The 17,638-nt window shown below is 35.8% G+C and overlaps 1 non-coding gene across 1 annotated transcript; it reads left to right on the forward strand.

Moving 5' to 3' along the window:
- The first annotated feature begins 8,719 nt into the window (after window positions 1-8,719).
- TRNAE-UUC (transfer RNA glutamic acid (anticodon UUC)) lies at window positions 8,720-8,791 on the forward strand. The gene has a single exon. It is a non-coding gene; the product is annotated as a tRNA-Glu (tRNA).
- Window positions 8,792-17,638: the final 8,847 nt, after the last annotated feature.

The following is a 17,638-nucleotide window of genomic DNA, read 5'->3' on the forward strand; positions in this document are numbered from 1 at the left end:
TCTGTCCCCTAAATACCTAGGGCTGATGTAGCTCTCCCTATTACTAGGATCATGTGATTGGAACATTGGTACAGGAAATGGCGATCTTTGTTGATTACCCCTTTGTTCAGGTGTCACATTATTTTTACCTTGGCTTTGAGCAGACTCAAGGGACATTTTGGCTGACCTGATTTCCATTACTGTGGCTGAGGGTTCTTTAGATTTAGGTCTAGTATCTTTCATTTTATCACTTTCTCTACCCTGACAATAGAGTACCTCATATAGTTTTGTGCTTTGATGTACAATCCATTCAAGGGAATTGTCACGGTCAAATTCACGGACCAATTGGGATATGATGTCTTTCTGTAGCCCATAGAAGTATGCAGTTTTAAACTCATTGGAATTTGGGTCAAAAGATACCTCAAAGCGAGAAAATGCTCTTTTTAAGTCTTGTAAAAATTGGCGAGGGGATGTATTAGGTCCAGCAGTGATTGTGTAAGCGACTTTCTTTGCCTCCTGCAATGACTGAAAAGGAGAAAAATGACCCCTAATTTCTTTTTCAAACTCCACCCAGGTCATATTCTGCTGTTCATTTAATCCCCTTATGATGCTGGCCGTCGGGGCATCTAAAGTTAAATGAAAATATTGTCTGTACTGTTCCTTAGGTATCTGGAGTGCTTTAAAAATGTCATGCACCTCTTCTAAATGATCCCCAATGCAGCATTCACCTCCATTTTTAAATGGTTTGATCAGGGCTTTAATGGATTTCATTATTTTTATGGGGATAATTGTTGCAATGCATGGAATTGCACTACTTTGTGATTCAATCCTGTTTTCAGGTGTATGTGATTGGTGGCTGCCCCCAATGGGAGTATCAAATCCCCCAAGGGCGCTGCAACCAAGTTCAGTCACCGGCCCAGTCACTGGAGCACTAGCTCTTTGGGCAGAACTAGAATTCACCTCCACTCCATTGAATGTGGTACCCTGCCGCCTCTCCTGGGACTTGGGAATGCACATTTGCTGTTCTAAGTCCTTACACTTTTTAAGGAGGCTGTTTGCTTCATTTTGCAAATAGTTGTTTTCATCACTCATCTTTATTTCTCGTGTCTCTTTCTTGAGTCATTTTAATCATTTCTTGTTCTGCACTATGGAGATCACATTCTTTTTCACAATGTTCTTTTTGTAAAATCTGCATTTCAGAAATAACTTCATCTTTATCTTGCCTAATGTGGTCCACTAAAGCTTTTAGATGAACCAATTCTTGCTCACTGTCTTCAAACTGTTTCTTGCTTTTGCACAATTGAGAATCAAAATCCCTGCATTTTAACTGCATGTCTTTTTGGCATACATCCAATTCTGCTCTTAACATTTCCTGATTTTTACTTGCCCCATCTAATTCAGTCTTTAACCTGTTAATTAGCTGGGTATAATTTTCCTGCATTCGCAGGGACTTATTCAAAATAAACCATATTTTGCCGCATAGCCGTATTAAACAGTCTTTCTCTGTGCTTTTATCGGCTGCATTCAATAATCTTGTAAGGCAGACCTGAATTATGCTGCCTTCTGCAAAAATATTGTCTAGTTTTTCTTTCTGCACCTCACCCTGAATGCGGTCACGCCATTCTAAGGTGCTGTTCAACGACCACGTCCCATGTGCAAACAACTTTGCCTCTAAATATTGCACTAGGTCTGAAAATGTGGTTTCCCTTTGTGACATTCTGAAATTCGTTTTTAGTGGCACACTGCTATTATAAAATGGGTTCCCTTTAATGTGCAAATGGCAGTGTGAGACACGCTTGCCACGGCCAGTAGGTACTCTATGATCACTTTCCCGGCCTGCAACGCACCATAAATATGTTGGGTATTTTGTGGATATTTGGGGCTTTGCAGTATTTTCTTACCGCCAAAATACCTTTAGCAATAATCACTCTCTGTATTCATATTGGGTCACACATGACAATAATACATTGCATTATTTCAGAATTCAGACCTATTTAGATGATGTGCGCAGTAGTTTGCGTGGTTGGTTGGTATAGTGGTTGGTTTATTTGTGGCCCCAATATCCAACATCCCTTGTTTTTTATCTAGATTGTTCTTGATCACTAGAGAGACCTCAGGCCTACATTTTAGGGATACCACATTTTCAGTGTTAGTGTTGTGTGCCATTGGGCTATTGTGGTATTTTTGTGGTAATTTCCACTACATTATATACGTTAGGGAACTATGCCCAGAGAGTCTCTCTTCCCGTTGACTCATGTACCTCCAACAGGCTATGCTACAAACAGTCACTCACAACTGTCCATACTGAATATAATCATGCACACATCTGTTTTAAAATGACAATTGCACTGTTTAAAAATCTACCCACGTTTAAACCTTTTCCCATGCAAAATGAAAGAGAGAAATAATACACACTAGCTATCTGTTTTCAAATATTTTTGTATTATAGAAATTTCTTTTAAACACAGTTTAATTTTTTTTTTTAAATAAATGAAATGGTACAACATTATTTGTGATAAAATGTACAGAGAGCTGCTAGAATATATTCAATTGGTAACATTAAATATGCTGATAAGAGACTGAGACTCCCTTTAATACACTGACTGAACAGTTTCGCACACTTTCGCACAGCTCCCACTCGCTTCTATAATTACCTTATCTGTTCTCCGGCTATTCTCTTTCTGAATTTGGCTCCCTTGAAAATCAACCCCAGTGAGAACAAGCGTCTGCCGTTCTCAAACCGGGGTTATTTCCTGGAACTCTCAGCTTTTGCAGCAGGAATGCCCCAGACAGTAAAAGATCCTTCTCCCAGCTCTGCCAGATCTCGATTGTTCTCCCCCTCTCCTCAAGCTTCTCCAGCAAAGTTCTAATCACAGCCTCTAGCATGATACTTGCTATGACGCTGCTCTATTCAGAATCAATCATGTCATCTCCTCCCTCACTACACAATGGCTCACTTCTACAGTGGCAATTGTAACAAACTGATTTCCTGTTCCTTCGAGCTCTTTGCTTCCTGTAGTTATGTGGACAGAGCAGCAGAGAAAAAAAAATGAATGTGTGTTTAAAAGTTCACTTTCAGAGTAGGCCTAATTCTGCAGTGGAGACACATTTTTATTAGTGGGTTATGTTAAATGAAGTTATTAATTTTCAAATGTGTCTCTTGCAACATAGGCATTTCAGGTGAAAAATAGTGTGCATTTTGAATGTGCACGTGTGCTTTTAACTGTAAAAATAGATTTGCATCTTATATGTAAAAATCGTTTTTGACTGAATAGCCTGTCTTTACTTATATGTCCATGTTACTCTGGCAACACATATAGCAATGCACCACATCCATGTGGTGGTGCTGCATCAAAAAAAAAATGCTACCTGTGCAGTAGTGCTGTACTCCGTGCTGTAACACGCCAAATATCCTTACAGCCCTTAATGAAATGTATTAATTTGTACAGCTGACCAGAAAGTGTCCTGATGTCATTAGTTCTACAAGTTCCATAGAGTCACCCACTCTATCACCTTTTTAAAAAAGGTCAGTTTTCAACATTCAAGGGTTTATGTCAATGGTAGAGGGTAGGAGTGCAGTTCAAGAAGTCCCTGTTTCATAACCATATACCCTCTTCAATAGATCATGTCAAAATGTTGCACTGTAATAAACAATAGGATATATCATCATTTCATATACAAAACAATGAACAATTGGGTTTAACTATGCTCTTAGCACAAAATCAACAAACTGCAGTAGAGAAGCAGTTACATTTTGCAGAATTTGTGCATTTGACAAAAGATTTTTTTTCCATGTTCCAAAATCTACATGTGATACGAAATGTATGAATTCTTGCAATGGAAACCTCACTGTATTTTAGCAAGGCAGATAAAGGACATCTTTTGTACCCCTTATACTTATAAGGAGGGTTTGGTGGCTGAACATGCATTGCTTTGATGGTGATTGCATATTGCTTGCACTTTGTACATATTACTGATTTAATAAAGGTAAACAGTTTAGAATGGGGGTATAGCTCAGTGATAGAGCATTTGACTTTTGATCAAGAGGTCCCTAGTTCAAATCTGGGTGCCTGCTTGTTTTACCTGTAGAAATATTTTTTTAATTAGATAAATTGAAGAAAACATTTACAATCTTAGCATTTTATGTAATGAGCAACACATTTCTACATTTGAAAGACTCCTGATCACCTCCTGAAACATAGGGTAAACACCATTAAGCTGTTTAGGATTTCTTCACATGATACAAGCTGTGTTTTACATTCACCCAAGTTCTACTGGTGATATTATCAGTTTGAAATAGTCCATTGGAACCTCATATGAATGTTATAAAACTGTGGTGGAAACCAATAATATGCCCTTAATGAAATATATTAATTTGTACAGCTGACCAGAAAGTGCGCTGATGTCATTAGTTCTACAAGTTCCATACAGTCACCCACTCTATCACCTTTTTAAAAAAGGGCAGTTTTCAACATTCAAGGGTTTATGTCAATGGTAGAGAGTAGGAGTGCAGTTCAAGAAGTCCCTGTTTCATAACCATATACCCTCTTCAATAGATCATGTTAAAATGTTTTTCAACCCAATGCACTGTAAGAAACAATAGGATATATCATCATTTCATATACAAAACAATGAACAATTGGGTTTTACTATGCTCTTAGCACAAAATCAACAAACTGCAGTAGAGAAGCAGTTACGTTTTGCAGAATTTGTGCATTTGACAAAAGTTTTTTTCCATGTTCCAAGATCTACATGTGATACGAAATGTATGAATTCTTGCAATGGAAACCTCACTTTATTTTACCAAGGCAGATAAAGGACATCCTTCGCACCCCATATACCCATAAGGAGGGTTTGGTGGCTGAAAATGCACTGCTTTGATCGTGATTGCAAATTGCTTGCACTTTGTACATATTACTGAATTAATAAAGGTGTACCTTTCAAAACTGAGGCTTTAGCTCAGTGGTAGAGCTTTTGGCTGCAAAACAAGAGGCCCATAGTTCAAATCTGGTCGCCCCCTTGTCCAACTGTTTTACCTGTAGAAATATTTTTTTAATTAAATAAATTGAAGAACACATTTACAATCTTAGCATTTTATGTAATGAGCAACACATTTCTACATTTGAAATACTCCTGATCATCTCCTGAAACATAGGGTAAACACCATTAAGCTGTTTAGGATTTCTTCATATGGTACAAGCTGTGTTTTACATTCACCCAAGTTCTACTGGTGATATTATCAGTTTGAAATAGTCCATTGGAAGCTCATATGAATGTTATACAACTGTGGTGGAAACCAATAATATGCCCTTAATGAAATGTATTAATTTGTACAGCTGACCAGAAGTCATTAGTTCTATAAGTTCCACACAGTCACCCACTCTATCACCTTTTTAAAAAAAGGGCAGTTTTCAGCATTCAAGGGTTTAACTCAGTGGTAGAGCGTAGGAGTGCAGTTCAAGAAGTCCCTGACTCATAACCATATACAATCTTCAATAGATCCTGTTTAAATGTTTTTCAACCCAATGCACCGTAAGAAACAATAGGATATATCATCATTTCATATAAAAAACAAAAAACAATTGTGTTTAACTATGCTCTTAGCACAAAATCAACAAACTGCAGTAGAGAAGCAGTTACGTTTTTCAGAATTTGTGCATTTGACAAAAGTTTTTTTTTTCCATGTTCCAAGATCTACATGTGATACGAAATGTTTGAAATCTTGCAATGGAAACCTCACTGTATTTTACAAAGGCAGATAAAGGACATCTTGTGTACCCCTTATACTTATAAGTGTATGGTGGCTGAAAATGCATTGTTTTGATGGTGATTGCATCTTATTTCCACTTTGTACGTATTACTGAATAAATACAGGTGTACATTTCAGAACTGAGACTATAGCTCAGTGGTAGAGCATTTATCTGCAGATCAAGAGGTCCATAGTCCAAATCTTGGTGCTCCCTTGTTCTACTGTTTTACCTGTAGAAATATTTTTTTTATTTAGTTAAATTGAAGTAAATATTAACAATCTTAGAATTTTATGTAATAAGCAACACATTTCTACATTTGAAATACTCCTGATCACCTCCGGAAACATAGGGTAAACACCATTAAGCTGTTTCGGATTTCTTCGTATGATACAAGCTGTGTATTACATTCACCCAAGTTCTACTGGTGATATTATCATTTTGAAATAGTCCATTGGAAGCGCATATGAATGTTATAAAACTGTGGTGGAAACCAATAATATGCCCTTAATGAAATGTATTAATTTGTACAGCTGACCAGAAGTGCACTGTTGTCATTAGTTCTACAAGTTCCATACAGTCACCACTCTATCACCTTTTTAAAAAAGCACAGTTTTCAGCATTCAAGGGTTTAAGTCAGTGGTAGAGCGTAGGAGTGCAGTTCAAGAAGTCCCTGTTTCATAACCATATACCCTCATCAATAGATCCTGTTAAAATGTATTTTTTAACCCAATGCACTGTAAGAAACAATACGATATATCATCATTTCATATAAAGACAATGAACAATTGGGTTTTACTATGCTCTTAGCACAAAATCAACAAACTGCAGTAGAGAAGCAGTTACGTTTTGCAGAATTTGTGCATTTGACAAAAGTTTTTTTTCCATGTTCCAAGATCTACATGTGATACGAAGTGTATGAATTCTTACAATGGAAACCTCACTTTATTATACCAAGGCAGATAAAGGACCTCCTTCGCACCCCATATACTTATAAGGAGGGTTTGGTGGCTGAAAATGCATTGCTTTGATCGTGATTGCATGTTGTTTCCACTTTGTACATATTACTGAATTAATAAAGGTCAACATTTTAGAATGGGGGTATAGCTCAGTGATAGAGCATTTGACTTTCAATCCAGAGGTCCCTAGTTCATATCTGGGTGCCCACTTGTTTTACCTGTAGAAATATTTTTTTAATTAGATAAATTGAAGAAAACATTTACAATCTTAGCATTTTATGTAATGAGCAAAACATTTATACATTTGAAATACTCCTGATCACCTCCTGAAACATAGGGTAAACACCATTAAGTTGTTTAGGATTTCTTCACATGATACAATCTGTGTTTTACATTCACCCAAGTTCTACTGGTGATATTATCAGTTTGAAATAGTCCATTGGAAGCTCATATGAATGTTATAAAACTGTCGTGGAAACCAATAATATGCCCTTAATGAAATGTATTAATTTGTACAGCTGACCAGAAAGTCCACTGATGTCATTAGGTCTACAAGTTCCATACAGTCACCCACTCTATCACCTTTTTAAAAAAGGGCAGTTTTCAACATTCAAGGGTTTATGTCAATGGTAGAGCGTAGGAGTGCAGTTCAAGAAGTCCCTGTTTAATAACCATATACCCTCTTCAATATATCATGTTAAAATATTTTTCAACCCAATGCACTGTAAGAAACAATAGGATATATCATCATTTCATATACAAAACAATGAACAATTGGGTTTAACTATGCTCTTAGCACAAAATCAACAAAATGCAGTAGAGAAGCAGTTACGTTTTGCAGAATTTTTGCATTTGACAAACGTTTTTTTCCATGTTCCAAGATCTACATGTGATACGAAATGTATGAAATTTTGCAATGGAAACGTCACTGTATTTTACCAAGGCAAATGAAGGACATCTTTTGTACCCCTTCTACTTATAAGGAGGGTTTGGTGGCTGAAAATGCATTGCTTTGATGGTGATTGCATGTTGCTTGCACTTTGTACATATTACTGAATAAATAAAGGTGAACTTTTCGGAAGTGGGGGTATAGCTCAGTGGTAGTGCATTTGACTGCAGAACAAGAGGTCCATAGTTCAAATTTAGTCGCCCCCTTGTCCAACTGTTTTACCTGTAGAAATATTTTTTTAATTAAATAAATTGAAGAACACATTTACAATCTTAGCATTTTATGTAATGAGCAACACATTTCTACATTTGAAATACTCCTGATCATCTCCTGAAACATAGTGTAAACACCATTAAGCTGTTTATGATTTCTTAATATGAAACAAGCTATGTTTTACATTCACCCAAGTTCTACTGGTGATATTATCAGTTTGAAATAGTCCATTGGAAGCTCATATGAATGTTATAAAACTGTGGTGGAAACCAATAATATGCCCTTAATGAAATGTATTAGTTTGTACAGCTGACCAGAAGTGCACTGATGTCATTAGTTCTACAAGTTCCACACAGTCACCCACTCTATCACCTTTTTAAAAAAGGGCAGTTTTCAGCATTCAAGGGTTTAACTCAGTGGTAGAGCGTAGGAGTGCAGTTCAAGAAGTCCCTGTTTCATAACCACATACAATCTTCAATAGATCCTGTTAAAATATTTTTCAACCCAATGCACTGTAAGAAACAATAGGATATATCATCATTTCATATAAAAAACAAAAAACAATTGGGTTTAACTATGCTCTTAGCACAAAATCAACAAACTGCAGTAGAGAAGCAGTTACGTTTTGCAGAATTTGTGCATTTGACAAAAGTTTTTTTCCATGTTCCAAGATCTACATGTGATACGAAATGTATGAATTCTTGCAATGGAAACCTCACTTTATTTTACCAAGGCAGATAAAGGACATCCTTCGCACCCCATGTACTTATAAGGAGGGTTTGGTGGCTGAAAATGCACTGCTTTGATGGTGATTGCATATTGCTTGCACTTTGTACATATTACTGAATTAATAAAGGTAAACGGTTTAGAATGGGGGTATAGCTCAGTGATAGAGCATTTGACTTTCGATCAAGAGGTCCCTAGTTCAAATCTGGGTGTCCGCTTGTTTTACCTGTTGAAATATTTTTTTAATTAGATAAATTGAAGAAAACATTTAAAATGCTGTCGCATTTTATGTAATGAGCAAAACATTTATACATTTGAAATACTCCTGATCACCTCCTGAAACATAGGGTAAACACCATTAAGCTGTTTAGGATTTCTTCACATGATACAAGCTGTGTTTTACATTCACCCAAGTTCTACTGGTGATATTATCAGTTTGAAATAGTCCATTGGAAGCTCATATGAATGTTATAAAACTGTGGTGGAAACCAATAATATGCCCTTAATGAAATGTATTAATTTGTACAGCTGACCAGAAAGTGCACTGATGTCATTAGTTCTACAAGTTCCATACAGTCACCCACTCTATCACCTTTTTAAAAAAGGGCAGTTTTCAACATTCAAGGGTTTATGTCAATGGTAGAGCGTAGGAGTGCAGTTCAAGAAGTCCCTGTTTCGTAACCATATACCCTCTTCAATAGATCATGTTAAAATGTTTTTCAACCCCATGCACTGTAAGAAACAATAGGATATATCATCATTTCATATAAAAACAATGAACAATTGGGTTTAACTATGCTCTTAGCACAAAATCAACAAAATGCAGTAGAGAAGCAGTTACGTTTTGCAGAATTTGTGCATTTGACAAAAGTTTTTTTTTCCATGTTCCAAGATCTACATGTGATACGAAATGTATGAATTTTTGCAATGGAAACCTCACTGTATTTTACCAAGGCAGATAAAGGACATCCTTCGCACCCCTTCTACTTATAAGGAGGGTTTGGTGGCTGAAAATGCATTGCTTTGATGGTGATTGCATGTTGCTTGCACTTTGTACATATTGCTGAATAAATAAAGGTGAACATTTCAGAACTGGGGGTATAGCTCAGTGGTAGTGCATTTGACTGCAGATCAAGAGGTCCTTAGTTCAAATCTAGGTGCCCCCTTGTCCAACTGTTTTACCTGTAGAAATATTTTTTTAATTAAATAAATTGAATAAAACATTTACAATCTTAACATTTTATGTAATGAGCAACACATTTCTACATTTGAAATACTCCTGATCACCTTTTGAAACATAGGGTAAACACCATTAAGCTGTTTAGGATTTCTTCACATGATACAAGCTGTGTTTTACATTCACCCAAGTTCTACTGGTGATATTATCCGTTTGAAATAGTCCATTGGAACCTCATATGAATGTTATAAAACTGTGGTGGAAACCAATAATATGCCCTTAATGAAATGTATTAATTTGTACAGCTGACCAGAAAGTGCACTGATGTCATTAGTTCTACAAGTTCCATACAGTCACTCACTCTATCACCTTTTTAAAAAAGGGCAGTTTTCAACATTCAAGGGTTTATGTCAATGGTAGAGCGTAGGAGTGCAGTTCAAGAAGTCCCTGTTTCATAACCATATACCCTCTTCAATAGATCATGTTAAAACATTTTTCAACCCAATGCACTGTAAGAAACAATATGATATATCATCATTTCATATAAAAAACAATGAACAATTGGGTTTTACTATGCTCTTAGCACAAAAACAACAAACTGCAGTAGAGAAGCAGTTACGTTTTGCAGAATTTGTGCATTTGACAAAAGTTTTTTTCCATGTTCCAAGATCTACATGTGATACGAAATGTATGAATTCTTGCAATGGAAACCTCACTTTATTTTACCAAGGCAGATAAAGGACATCCTTTGCACCCCATATACTTATAAGGAGGGTTTGGTGGCTGAAAATGCATTGCTTTGATCGTGATTGCATGTTGTTTCCACTTTGTACATATTACTGAATTAATAAAGGTGTACATTTTAGAACTGGGGCAATAGCTCAGTGGTAGTGCATTTGATTACAGAACAAGAGGTCCATAGTTCAAATCTAGTCGCCCCCTTGTCCAAAAGTTTTACCTGTAGAAATATTTTTTTAATTAAATAAATTGAAGAACACATTTACAATCTTAGCATTTTATGTAATGAGCAACACATTTCTACATTTGAAATACTCCTGATCATCTCCTGAAACATAGGGTAAACACCATTAAGCTGTTTAGGATTTCTTCATATGATACAAGCTGTGTTTTACATTCACCCAAGTTCTACTGGTGATATTATCAGTTTGAAATAGTCCATTGGAAGCTCATATGAATGTTATAAAACTGTGTTGGAAACCAATAATATGCCCTTAATGAATGTATTAATTTGTACAGCTGACGAGAAGTGCACTGATGTCATTAGTTCTACAAGTTCCACACAGTCACCCACTCTATCACCTTTTTAAAAAAGGGCAGTTTTCAGCATTCAAGGGTTTAACTCTGTGGTAGAGCGTAGGAGTGCAGTTCAAGAAGTCCCTGTTTCAGAACCACATACAATCTTCAAAAGATCCTGTTAAAATGTTTTTTCAACCCAATGCACTGTAAGAAACAATAGGATATATCATCATTTCATATAAAAAACAAAAACACAATTGGGTTTAACTATGCTCTTAGCACAAAATCAACAAAATGCAGTAGAGAAGCAGTTACGTTTTGCAGAATTTGTGCATTTGACAAAAGTTTTTTTCCATGTTCCAAGATCTACATGTGATACGAAATGTATGAATTTTTGCAATGGCAACCTCACTGTATTTTACCAAGGCAGATGAAGGACATCTTTTGTACCCCTTCTACTTATAAGGAGGGTTTGGTGGCTGAAAATGCATTGCTTTGATGGTGATTGCATGTTGCTTGCACTTTGTACATATCTCTGAATAAATAAAGGTGAATATTTCAGAACTGGGGGTATAGCTCAGTGGTAGTGCATTTGACTGCAGATCAAGAGGTCCTTAGTTCAAATCTGGGTGCCCCCTTGTCCAACTGTTTTACCTGTAGAAATATTTTTTTAATTGAATAAAACATTTACAATCTTAGCATTTTATGTAATGAGCAACACATTTCTACATTTGAAATACTCCTGATCATCTCCTGAAACATAGGGTAAACACCATTAAGCTGTTTAGGATTTCTTCATATGATAAAAGCTGTGTTTTACATTCACCCAAGTTCTACTGGTGATATTATCAGTTTGAAATAGTCCATTGGAAGCTCATATGAATGTTATAAAACTGTGGTGGAAACCAATAATATGCCCTTAATGAAATGTATTAATTTGTACAACTGACCAGAAGTGAACTGATGTCATTAGTTCTACAAGTTCCATACAGTCACCCACTCTATCACCTTTTTAAAAAAGGGCAGTTTTCAGCATTGAAGGGTTTATGTCAGTGGTAGAGCCTAGGAGTGCAGTTCAAGAAGTCCCTGTTTCATAACCATACACCCTCTTCAATAGATCCTGTTAAAATGTATTTTTTAACCCAATGCACTGTAAGAAACAATAAGATATATCATCATTTCATATACAAAACAATGAACAATTGGGTTTAACTATGCTCTTAGCACAAAATCAACAAAATGCAGTAGAGAAGCAGTTACGTTTTGCAGAATGTGTGCATTTGACAAACGTTTTTTTTCCATGTTCCAAGATCTACATGTGATACGAAATGTATGAATTTTTGCAATGGAAACCTCACTGTATTTTACCAAGGTAGATGAAGGACATCGTTTGTACCCCTGCTATTTATAAGGAGGGTTTGGTGGCTGAAAATGCATTGCTTTCATGGTGATTGCATGTTGCTTGCACTTTGTACATATTACTGAATAAATAAAGGTGAACATGTCAAAACTGGGGGTATAGCTCAGTGGTAGTGCATTTGACTGCAGATCAAGAGGTCCTTTTTTCAAATCTGGGTGCCCCCTAGTCCAACTGTTTTACCTGTAGCAATAATTTTTTAATTAAATACATTGAAGAAAACATTTACAATCTTAGCATTTTATGTAATGAGCAACACATTTCTACATTTGAAATACTCCTGATCATCTCCTGAAACATAGGGTAAACACCATTAAGCTGTTTAGGATTTCTTCATATGATACAAGCTGTGTTTTACATTCACCCAAGTTCTACTGGTGATATTATCAGTTTTAAATAGTAATTGGAAGCTCATATGAATGTTGTAAAACTGTGGTGGAAACCAATAATATGCCCTTAATGAAATGTATTAATTTGTACAGCTGACCAGAAGTGCACTGATGTCATTAGTTCTACAAGTTCCACACAGTCACCCACTCTATCACGTTTTTAAAAAAGGGCAGTTTTCAGCATTCAAGGGTTTATGTCAGTGGTAGAGCCTAGGAGTGCTGTTCAAGAAGTCCCTGTTTCATAACCATATACCCTCTTCAATAGATCCTGTTAAAATGTTTTTCAACCCAATGCACTGTAAGAAACAATAGGATATATCATCATTTCATATAAAAAACAAGGAACAATTGGGTTTTACTATGCTCTTAGCACAAAATCAACAAACTGCAGTAGAGAAGCAGTTATGTTTTGCAGAATTTGTGCATTTGACAAAAGTTTTTTTCCATGTTCCAAGATCTACATGTGAATCGAAATGTATGAATTCTTGCAATGGAAACCTCACTTTATTTTACCAAGACAGATAAAGGACATCCTTCGCACCCCATATACTTATAAGGAGGGTTTGGTGGCTGAAAATGCATTGCTTTGATCGTGATTGCATGTTGTTTCCACTTTGTACAATTTACTGAATTAATAAAGGTGTACATTTCAGAACTGGGGCTATAGCTCAGTGGTAGTGCATCGGACTACAGAACAAGAGGTCCATAATTCAAATCTGGTCGCCCCCTTGTCCAACTGGTTTACCTGTAGAAATATGTTTTTAATTAAATAAATTGAAGAACACATTTACAATCTTAGCATTTTATGTAATGAGCAACACATTTCTACATTTGAAATACTCCTGATCAACTCCTGAAACATAGGGTAAACACCATTAAGCTGTTTAGGATTTCTTCATATGATACAAGCTGTGTTTTACATTCACCCAAGTTCTACTGGTGATATTATCAGTTTGAAATAGTCCATTGGAAGCTCATATGAATGTTATAAAACTGTGGTGGAAACCAATAGTATGCCCTTAATGAAATGTATTTATTTGTACAGCTGACCAGAAGTGCACTGATGTCATTAGTTCTACAAGTTCCATGCAGTCACCCACTCTATCACGTTTTTAAAAAAGGGCAGTTTTCAGCATTCAAGGGTTTATGTCAGAGGTAGAGCCTAGGAGTGCAGTTCAAGAAGTCCCTGTTTCATAACCATATACAATCTTCAATAGATCCTGTTAAAATGTTTTTCAACCCAATGCACTGTAAAAAACAATAGGATATATCATCATTTCATATAAAAAACAAAAAACAATTGGGTTTAACTATGCTCTTAGCACAAAATCAATAAACTGCAGTAGAGAAGCAGTTACGTTTTGCAGAATTTGTGCATTTGACAAAAGTTTTTTTTTCCATGTTCCAAGATCTACATGTGATACAAAATGTATGAATTCTTGCACTGGAAACCTCACTTTATTTTACCAAGGCAGATAAAGGACATCCTTCGCACCCCATATACTTATAAGGAGGGTTTGGTGGCTGAAAATGCACTGCTTTGATGGTGATTGCATATTGCTTGCACTTTGTACATATTACTGAATTAATAAAGGTAAATGTTTTAGAATGGTGGTATAGCTCAGTGATAGAGCATTTGACTTTCGAACAAGTGGTTTCTAGTTCAAATCTGGATGCCCCCTGGTCCACTTGTTTTTCCTGTAGAAATATTTTTTTAATTAGATAAATTGTTGAAAACATTTACAATCTTAGCATTTTATGTAATGAGCAACACATTTCTACATTTGAAATACTCCTGATCATCTCTTGAAACATAGGGTAAACACCATGAAACTGTTTAGGATTTCTTCATATGATACAAGCTGTGTTTTACATTCACCCAAGTTCTACTGGTGATATTATCAGTTTGAAATAGTCCATTGGAAGCTCATATGAATGTTATAAAACTGTGGTGGAAACCAATAATATGCCCTTAATGAAATGTATTAATTTGTACAGCTGACCATAAGTGAACTGATGTCATTAGTTCTACAAGTTCCATACAGTCACCCACTCTATCACCTTTTTCAAAAAGGGCAGTTTTCAGCATTCAAGGGTTTATGTCAGTGGTAGAGCGTAGGAGTGCTTTTCAAGAAGTCCCTGTTTCATAACCATATACCCTCTTCAATAGATCCTGTTAAAATGTTTTTCAACCCAATGCACTGTAAGAAACAATAGGATATATCATTTCATATAAAAAAACAATGAACAATTGGGTTTAACTATGCTCTTAGCACAAAATCAACAAACTGCAGTAGAGAAGCAGTTACATTTTGCAGAATTTGTGCATTTGACAAAAGATTTTTTTTCCATGTTCCAAGATCTACATGTGATAAGAAATGTATGAAGTCTTGCAATGGAAACCTCACTGTATTTTACCAAGGCAGATAAAGGACATCCTTCGCACCCCATACACTTATAAGGAGGGTTTTGTGGCTGAAAATGCATTGCTTTGATGGTGATTGCATGTTGCTTGTACTTTGTACATATTACTGAATAAATAAAGGTGAACATTTCAGAAATGGGGGTATAGCTCAGGGTAGAGCATTTCACTGCAGATCCAAAGATCCCTAGTTCAAATCTGGGTGCCCCCTTGTCCAACTGTTTTACCTGTAGAAATACGTTTTTAATTAAATAAATTAAAGAAAACATTTACAATCTTAGCATTTTAGGTAATGAGCAACACATTTCTACATTTGAAATACTCCTGATCATCACCTGAAACATAGGGTAAACAACATTAAGCTGTTTAGGATTTCTTCATATGATACAAGCTGTGTTTTACATTCACCCAAGTTCTACTGGTGATATGATCAGTTTGAAATAGTCCATTGGAAGCCCTTATGAATGTTATAAAACTGTGGTGGAAACCAATAATATGCACTTAACGAAATGTATTAATTTGTACAGCTGACCAGAAGTGCACTGATGTCATTAGTTCTACAAGTTTCATAGAGTCACCCACTCTATCACCTTTTTAATAAAGGGCAGTTTTCAACATTCAAGGGTTTATGTCAGTGGTAGAGCATAGGAGTGCAGTTCAAGAAGACCCTGTTTCATAAACATATACACTCTTCAATAGATCCTGTTAAAATGTTTTTCAACCCATTGCACTGTAAGAAACAATACAATATATCATCATTTTTTATAGAAAACAATGAACAATTGGGTTTAACTATGCTCTTAGCACAAAATCAACAAACTGCAGTAGAGAAGCAGTTACGTTTTGCAGAATTTGTGCATTTGACAAAAGGATTTTTTCCATGTTCCAAGATCTACATGTGATACGAAATGTATGAATTCTTGCAATGGAAACCTCACTGTATTTTACAAAGGCAGATAAAGGACATCCTTCGCACCCCATATACTTATAAGGAGGGTTTGGTGGCTGAACATGCATTGCTTTGATGGTGTTTGCATGTTGCTTGCACTTTGTACATATATTTAATTAATAAAGGTGAATTTTCAGAACTGCTGGCATAGCTCAGTGGTGGAGCATTTGACTGCAGATTAAGATGTCCCTAGTTTAAATCTGGGTGCCCCCTTGTCCAACTGTTTTACCTGTAGAAATATTTTTTTAATTAAATAAATTGAAGAAAACATTTACAATCTTAGCATTTTATGTAATGAGCAACACATTTCTACATTTGAAATACTCCTGATCATCTCCTGAAACATAGGGTAAACACCATTAAGCTGTTTCGGATTTCCTTGTATGATACAAGCTGTGTATTACATTCACCCAAGTTCTACTGGTGATATTATCAGTTTGAAATAGTCCATTGGAAGCTCATATGAATGTTATAAAACTGTGGTGGAAACCAATAATATGCCCTTAATGAACTGTAATAATTTGTACAGATGACCAGAAGTGCACTGATGTTATTAGTTTTACAAGTTCCATAGAGTCACCCACTCTATCACCTTTTTAAAAAAGGGCAGTTTTCAACATTGAAGGGTTTATGTCAGTGGTAGAGCGTAGGAGTGTAGTTCAAGAAGTCCCTGTTTCATAACCATATACCCTCTTCAACAGATCCTGTTAAAATGTTTTTCAACCCAACGCACTGTAAGAAACAATAGGATATATCATCATTTCATATACAAAACAATGAACAATTGGGTTTAACTATGCTCTTAGCACAAAATCAACAAACTGCAGTAGAGAAGCAGTTACATTTTGCAGAATTTGTGCATTTGACAAAAGATTTTTTTTCCATGTTCCAAGATCTACATGTGATACGAAATGTATGAATTCTTGCAATGGAAACCTAACTGTATTTTACCAAGGCATATAAGGACATCTTTTGTACCCCTTATACTTATAAGGAGGGTTTGGTGGCTGAAAATGCATTGCTTTGATGGTGATTGTATGTTGCTTCCACTTTGTACATATTACTGAATAAATAAAGGTGAACATTTCAGAAATGGGGGTATAGCTCAGTGGTAGAGCATTTCACTGCAGGTTAAGAGGTCCCTAGTTCAAAACTGGGTGCCCCCTTGTCCAACTGTTTCACCTGTACAAGTATTGTTTTAATTAAATAAATTTTAGAAAACATTTACAATCTTAGCATTTTATGTAATGAGCAACACATTTCTACATTTGAAAAACTCCCGATCATCTCCTGAAACATAGGGTAAACACCATGAAACTGTTTAGGATCTCTTCGTATGATACAAGCTGTGTTTTACATTCACCCAAGTTCTACTGGTGATATTATCAGTTTGAAATAGTCCATTGGAAGCTCATATGAATGCTATAAAACTGTGGTGGAAACCAATAATATGC

Source organism: Ambystoma mexicanum, chromosome 4q (genome assembly GCF_040938575.1).
Source record: "Ambystoma mexicanum isolate Mex_15411 chromosome 4q, UKY_AmexF1_1, whole genome shotgun sequence".
NCBI lineage: Eukaryota > Metazoa > Chordata > Amphibia > Caudata > Ambystomatidae > Ambystoma > Ambystoma mexicanum.